This window comes from Cupressus sempervirens, chromosome 2 (genome assembly GCF_028749045.1).
Source record: "Cupressus sempervirens isolate cs-2001-9-10 chromosome 2, ASM2874904v1, whole genome shotgun sequence".
Taxonomy (NCBI): domain Eukaryota; kingdom Viridiplantae; phylum Streptophyta; class Pinopsida; order Cupressales; family Cupressaceae; genus Cupressus; species Cupressus sempervirens.
Genome location: NC_143119.1, coordinates 661,878,667 through 661,887,367, shown reverse-complemented (window position 1 = coordinate 661,887,367; position 8,701 = coordinate 661,878,667).

Genomic DNA, 8,701 nt, shown 5'->3' with positions numbered 1-8,701 from the left:
GGGGGAACCATTGATGAGAACCAAGAATTTAGGAGCTTCAAAATATTCTAAAAACTTGAAAATTTGAACTCTAAACCTAACTATCTACAAAAAACCATTAGAAAGTCCCAAAATACAATATCATAGGCCTTAGAGATGTCCAATTTCAAGATCATCTTTTTTTATTACCTTTCTCCATAGAGTGGAGAACTTCATGCACTATAAGAATAGAATTAACAAATTGTCTCCTGAGAAGAAAACATTCTTAATTTGAGTGAATGAGATGCTCTTGAAAAGGTTTCAATATCAAGACAAACAATCTACAAAAAAATAATTTATCAATGGTACAAACTCTAATTGGTTGGAAAACCTTCATTTTATTAGCTCTTACAATTTTAGGAATGAGAACAATGAAATTTTTATTCAATTCCCTAAGGATAGAACTTAAAGAAGAAACTATTTGTTTTCCCTAAAAATCATCTTTTCTAACCACTTTGTAGTATCTGGACAGATGAAAATTGGAGGAAACCCACTGAGACCTTGAGATTTAAGAGAGTCGGAAGTGAAGATAGATGCCTTAACTTCCTCCATTGTGATAGGTATTTCCATAGATAAATATTGAATATGGGACATAGATGAGGAGGGATTTTTTCTTTCCTTTTAAAAAAGGGTCATTAAGAAGAAGTTGATTCCAAAGGTTCTTAAAATAACAAGCAACTTCATTTTCAATATCACTTGGGAAAGTAAAAAATCCCCTAGCAAAAATAATTTCCTTGATAAGATTACATTTTTTCTATTTCAAGTAGAATGATTGAAGAACTTGGTGTTCCTATCTCCTTCAATAATCCATTGGATTCTAGAGTGCTCCTTCCAAAAAAAATCCTCTTTATTAATGATTTCGTGAAATTTTACTGAAAGGACCTTTTCCTCTTTCGTTATATTCATATACCAACCAAAAGGTTTTGTATGCTTCTAATTTATCTATAATTTAGACTTCAATTTGGATTTGTGATCAAATAATTATCAAAGTTTACTTGTTCTAGTGTCTCAATATGGTTATTATATTTTTCAATTTACTCAACAACCTAAACATACATTACTTTTTAATTTTATACTCCAATCCTAAAGATGGGAGATAAAATCAATGGTATGGGTCTACATAACTTTAAATCAAAAAGGGTGTTTATCTAAAATAGTTATGGGCTTTCATAAAAAATGGATAATGTAGTGATCTTGAAATCAAATATCACCACAAAGGAGACAAAATCATCATTAAAGATAACCAAATTGTTGGAAAGAAAAAATATTTCCAATTTCATTTGAATGAGATGATTCCCAGTGTGTATATTATACCAAATGAATGAGATGTCTTCTAACTCCACATTAGGGAGGCTACTATCAACAAGAAAGCCATAAAAATATAACATGGATTCTGAGGAATCCCTATTACCACTTTGTTTCTAAGAGGGGTTGAGAGGCATGTTGAAATCCCCCATGACCATCTAATTATTAGTGAAGAACAAAGACCTACAACAATTAGCTCAGACCAAAAATTTTTCATTAAGAAAAGAGAATTAGGAGAGTAAACATTAGTCAAGATCCACTTCATCTAATTCTTCAAATTAGATACTAAAATATGATGAGCAATTTTAACTTGACTAATATAGGTGACAAAAAGGAAGTTAGGTTCAAACAATTAAAATTCCTCCAAAGGCCCCATTAACATATATGGAAATTACTTGTGTAAAATGCCAGCTAAACTTATTGGTAACAGAAAAATCTTCACTTGATTTTTTGGATTCTCATAGAAAAAAATGTTAGGATTCACATATATAGTAGGATTATTTTACTATAATCCATTTTTTAGGGTTATTAATACCCCTCATATTCCAAGAGACAATCATCATTAGGGTGAGAAAACTGAGCATAACTACTCAATATTTCTCTAGCTCCCATTAAAAACTTCCTTAGCTTTTTTATTCTATCTCTAGATATGACATAAGTCCATTCCAAGATTTAGAATAAATCCAACATCTGCATAATTTTGAAGTTAGAAAGATGAGAAGAGAAGGGGGAGTAAGGAGAATGAGAAGCAAGGGGAGAAAATGGGAGAGAAAATAACATACATGGTACCTGGATGAGAGGAGGAGCAAGAGAAGTAAGGGAATGGTGGAAGGGGGAAGGGGAAGGGGAAGGGGACATCAAGTAATAAAGAAGATAAGGAAGGAGAGGAAGCTAAGGAAGCAAAGGAAGAGGGGACAACATAGGAACTAGAGGTAAGGAGAGAAATCCAAGAAAAGTAGTTGGAGGAAGAATAATCTATCCAAAGCTACCAAGTAGGGAAATTATTAGGAAGAAGGGGATGAAGGAAAATAGAGAAAAATTATAATTCCATCTCAATTTTAGGGGAAGCTTCAAGGGTAGTTTGAGAAGAGACAGAACTAGGAGCCACATGCAACACTCTTTTTTCAACAACTATTCCAAAAATAGGAGAACTTGAGCCTTTAGGGCACTTTGAAATAAAGTGACCAGTTGAGGAATAATTTAGAGAATAAAGAGTAAAATATAATATTCTAAGAACTAAACCACATTCTCCAACCTATATTTGAGTACCACTAAAATTGGTAGAATAGAGCCTGGGATAACGAAGAAATAAAACTAAGAATAAATGAATTGAACATAGTTTTGAGTGATAGCATGTCCACTTTGAGAAACTAACCAAAGGATTTGGAAATATCTTCCAATACTTCCTCATCCTATAATTCCAAAGGAAAACTTGGGAGGCTTACCCAAGTAGAGATTGCACCAGAAAGGTGAGCAACAAGATCAAAACCCAACCTCCATTTGCATAGTTGGAGATATTGTTTATATACAAACTACAATCTTGAAACTAGAATAATTTAAAAATGTTCCTTAATAATGAAGGAAAATTTTAAGTATCCATTGGGTAGAGTTGAAAAATCCAAAATTCCCTTGAGGGACTAGGAGGAAAGAACCTATCAGAAATAATGAAAATATAAGGCCTTCTTCGTACAAACTTTCCAACTAGAGAGGATGGCCTCTTAGCAAGATTCATCTCATGATATTAATCCAAGGTATGAAAACATGCACCTTCCTCATTATTTAAAATTTAGACACCTTCTTTTTGAAATTAAGTCTTCTCCTCAAATAGATCCTTCCACTTACATGCTGCAAAACCATGTGACCCTGTCGTAGAAGAACAAGGAAACCTTAGGAAAGGCCAAGAAGGACCTAGAACCCCCTCTAGTCTAGAAATTTTTGGAAAAAAAATTAGAATGAAATTCATTTGAGACATTGATAGGCTAACCTTTTACAACCTCTAGGACCCCATTCTATAGAAAATCTTTGGACACTTTTTAACCAACCACCGAGCTACTAGTCTCTATTTCATAGCTTACTCAACTCATTTCAAACACAAAAAAAACTCTTACAGTGTTGAAAATATCCTCACCTATATTATATCTCAAAAATCCTAGAATAAATTCAAAAGGAGTCAATTAAGTCTTAGATATTTAAAGTCACCAAAAATAGAAAACAATACTTTGACTTCTTTCAAAATGGAATCTTTTCAAGAATGGTTCTTTTAATCCTTCTCAATAATAATATAGGAGATATCCTATAGAAAACCATCATGATCTAAAAACATGGTATTAACATCACTCTAGTTACAATGTTGAAAATATCTTCTCCTATATTATATCTAAAAACTCCTAGAAGATATTCAAAAGGAGTCAATTAGGTCCTAGATATTTAAAGTCACCAAAAATAGATAACAATACTTTGAATTCTTTCAAAATGGAATCTTTTCAAGAATGGTTCTTTTAATTCTTCTCAACAATAATATAGGAGATATCCTCTATAAAACCATCTATTGGATAATGTTGTCCTTGATGTCACACAAATGTCATATCTGCGATTAGTCTCAAGATCACCAAGCTCAAACAGTCTGCAATGCAATCTATAGTGCCAACCGAGCTCACTTGGTTATTAAAGGAATCATGAAGAAGTTAGTACTAACCGAGCTTCACTCGGTCTTCAAAGTGTAGTTTCCACCAAGCTCACTTGGTCATCAAAGAAATCATGAAGAAGTCAGTATTAACCAAGCTTCACTCGGTCTCCAAAGCGTAGTTTCCACTGAGCTCACTTGGTCATCAAAGAAATCATAAAGAAGTCAGTATTAATCGAGCTTCACTCAGTCTCAAAAAGATAGTTTCCACCAGGCTCACTTGGTTATCTCAGGAAACTCAGCACTTACCGAGTTCTCCCAGTGACTGAACGAAGTATACACCAAGCTCAGTCGGTTAACACAAGAATTATTTTCTGAACAAAGTTTACCATGCAGGGTCGGCCAGTATTGGGATGTGAAAATTAATTACTTCTTGTCTACTATTGTAATTGTTTGAATAGTTAGTGATTCGAGCTGACTTAGATAATCTGAAAGGTATATATGGTCATTTCAGTTATAAATTAAGAGAGCGTGTGTGTGATTGTGAAGAAGAAGTTATGAATGCAAATTATAGTATGAAATGATAAGGTGAATGTTAAGCAAAGTCTAATGAAGGATCAAATGTGTTGAAGGAGTTGTAAAGTTGCATTTGATCAGTGAGAATCCAGCCAAGTATAACAAAAATCTGTAATTAGCAAAGATAAGTTGTACCTTATGTTAGGTCATTTCATTGTTTCTTTCTAACCATTGTAACAGTGAATTCAAAATCTCTTAATAGAGTTGGTTTAACAACCATTCAGTAAATCCTCTAACAAGGTAATAGTTCAGTTGAATTATTCTAAAGACCTCTAGCAAGGCCACTCCTAACAGGGTGATTAAATCCTTTAACAGGGTCACACCTAACAGTGTGTTTCTGTAACCTTTAACAGGGTTGGCTCCTAACAGGGCTCACTTCAGAAGAGTGAAAAATAGTATCTAGTTACATTGGTGGTTTTTCCCATATTGGGTTTCCATGTTAAATCTGGTGTCTCTTGTGTTCTTAATTGCTAAATTGCTTTGTGCATGATAACATATCAGTTCTTAATATTTGTCATTTGCTGCATTATCAAGTTTCAGCATTTTATATTAATCAGATCAAGGGGATATTCAGACATCTTAGGGACTGTGAAAGTTTTTGAGTAACTGATTCACCCCCCTCCCCCTCTTAGTTACTCTATTCTCATTTCCAACAATTGGTATTAGAGCATTTGGTGCTTGCCAGAAGAGATTTCAAGGATCTAAGCCAAAGCTCAAGATGTCTTACAAAAGAGAAATTTCAAAACTCAATAGAGATAACTTCTCTGCATGGCAAGGACTGATGAGACTTCATCTAGCTACTGTTGGTGATATTGGACTAAAATACCTTGAAAAAAAAAATGAAGAACCTCCTGGCACATTGTCTGTCAATGACATTGCTGAAAAGAAGACTCACAACAATATGATGATAGACATAGCATCTGCTCTCAGTTATAAAGAATTTGATGACATTAAGGACTGCAAAACTTCCTTTGAGATGTGGAACATTCTAAAAGAGATCTATGGAGGAGATGATAATGTGAGAAGAGCAAAAGCAGAAAGTCTAAGAGGACAATTTGATCAAATGAGGATGAGAGATGATGAAAACATTGAAAAGTATGTTGAAAGACTTAAAGCATGTGTGAGTGCAATCAGAGCATCTGGAGGTGATATCAAAGGAGAAATAGTTATAAGCAAAGTTATTAGAACCTTACTTCTTGTGTATGCAATTAGAGTTTCTACAATTCAGGAAAGAAGGTGTGAAGCAAATCATTAGATAAATCTTGAGGCCATAGTCAGAAGACTAACTGCATTTGAACTAGATAACTTTGACAACTATGTTCCAGCCTCCAAGAACATTGAATCAGCATTTCAAGCCAAGCTCTCACTCAAGGAGAAAAACAAAAAGGAGAAGGAATCTGAGTCAGAAAGTGAAAATGAATCAAGCCAAAGTTCAGACAGTGACCTCGAAGTGATTGAAGCTCTACTAGCAAAGAAATATTCTAGAGGTAGAGGAAAATACAAAGGTAAAGTTCCTCTAATCTATTTTTCTTGTGAAGAAATTGGTCATACTGCAGCAAGGTGTTCAAACAAGAAAAACCATGATGAAAAGAAATGGAATGGAAAGAAAGACTTCAAATCATCCAAGAACAAAGGTGAGAAATCATGCTTCATGGCGTAAAATTCTAAAGATTCTTATAATAGTGAGGATGAAATTGTTTATATTGTTGTTAAAGATGATTCTAATAGTGATGAGGAAGATAAAATGGCACTTGTTTCTCATATAAGTAAGAATGATACATGGATTATAGACAGTGGTTGCTTACATTATGTGACTGGTGATAAAACTAAGTTTGATCAGTTTGAAGACTATGACGGTGGCAGTGTAAGGTTTGGTAATAATGAACCTTGTTTCATAAAAGGAAGAGGAAGAATATGTCTAACCAAAGAACTTGTATGTAATAATTCCTATTGGGTTGAAGGTCTTAAACACAATTTTCTAAGTGTGGAATAGTTACTCAATACTGGATTCAAGGTGGAATTCATGCATGGAAAGGCAAGACTGTTGAATGAGCAAGGAAAGCTGATAGGATCTGGCACCCAAACTAAAGGTAACTTGTTTTATCTAGAACTTGGTGAATGCTCATGTTTTATTGCTCAAATTGAAGAAAGTTGGTTATGGCATAAAATATTGTGTCATGTCAATTTTGATAATCTTGTAAAAATAAGCAAATTCAAGAAAGTGAGAGGCATTCCTAACTTAAGAAACCTAAGGTTGGACTATGCAAGAATTGTCAAATTGGTAAAATGGGAAAAACTAGTTTTAAAAGTAAGAACTATCAGTCTGAAGATATATTAGAAATTGTGCATACTGATTTATGTGGACCCATTGGAATAGAAAGCTATACTAGAGAAAAGTTTTTCATTCTTTTTGTTGATGACTACTCAAGAATGATGACTGTCATGTATCTAAGGAATAAATCAAAAGCATTTGAGAAATTAAAATGGTATTTAGCAAGAGTAGAAAAAGAAATAGGAAAAACACTAAAATGCTTAAGGTCAGATAGAGGTGGTGAATTCATCTCACATGAATTCAACAACTTCTGCATTGAAAAAGGTATTAAAAGACAGGTCTCAACACTAGGAACTCCTGAACAAAATGGAATAGCTGAAAGAAGAAACAGATCCATCATGGATTGTGCAAGAACCCTAATGATAGAAAAGAAGGTTGCTATCAAATACTGGAAGGAATCCATCAACACTGCAGTTCATACCTTAAATCGAGTACAGTTGAAGAAGGACTCATTCAAAACTCCCTATGAATTATGGTATGGCTACAAACCCAATGTGAGTAATCTAAAAGTATTTGGAAGCAAATGTTATATTTTGAAAGAATCTAGAAAAGGAAAATTTGATGTAAAAAGTGATGAAGGAATATTTTTAGGATATTCTTGCAAAAGCAAAGCATATAGATGTTTAAATCTATCCACTCACAAAGTTATAGAAAGTGCACATGTGAAAGTTGATGAGTTTGCAGAAAAATTTGAAAAAGAAAGCAAAAAGGTACCTGAAGATTACAAAAGATTTGTCTACATTGAACTGGATACTATACCAAGCATACTATTCACTCAAGAATCCTCAACTCCCCAGTCATCAGTAACCGAGTCACAAAAGGTTCAAATCGAGCCACATCAACATTCAGACATTACTGAGCAAGTATCTACCAAGTTTGAAGCACTTGAGCCAATTCTTACCGAACCAAAATAGCTTGAACATGAAATTGAAGCACAAAGAGATAGCAATGAAACTCATTCAAGAGGCAAAAAACCTGTATTAGCTAAATATGTCAGAAGACATCATGCACCAGATCAGATCATTGGAGACAAGTCTAAAGGAACTTTGACAAGAAGCAAGCTGAAAAATACTTGTTTACTTGCTGATTTTGAACCTAGAAGCATTAAAGATGCATTGACAAATGATAGCTGGATTGAGGCAATGAATGAGGAAATAGAATAGATAGAGAAGAACAAGATGTGGACTCTAGTACCTAGGCCTAAAAATAAGAATGTAATTGGAACCAAGTGGGTATTCAGAAACAAGTTGATTGAAGATGGTAAAGTATCTAGAAACAAAGCCAGATTGGTATGCAAAGGATACTCTTGAGAAGAAGGCATAGATTATGGAGAAAACTTTGCTCCTATTGCAAGATTGGAAGGAGTCAGAACCTTACTTGCATATGCTGCTCACAAAGGATTCAGAGTTTATCAGATGAATGTCAAGTCAACATTCCACAATGGAATATTGGATGAAGAGGTTTACATTGAACAACCTGAAGGTTTTGTTGATCCAGATAAAAAGGACATGGTCTGCAAATTACACAAGGCACTATATGGTCTGAAACAAGCCCCTAGAGCATGGTATTAAAGATTGTATAACTATCTTATTCAGATTGGTTTTCAAAGAACTAATGATAACAATAGCTTGTATATAAAGGAAGGACCGGATAATAAGATTGTCTTGGCAAAAATATTTGTAGATGATACTGTTTTCACCAGGCATGATGATCTTTGCAAAGAATTTTTAGAAAAAATGAACAAAATATTTGAAATGTCTATGTTTGGTGAAATGAAATTCTTTGTTGGTCTTCAAATTCAACAAAATAAGAATGACATCTACATCACTCAATCAAAATACATCAAG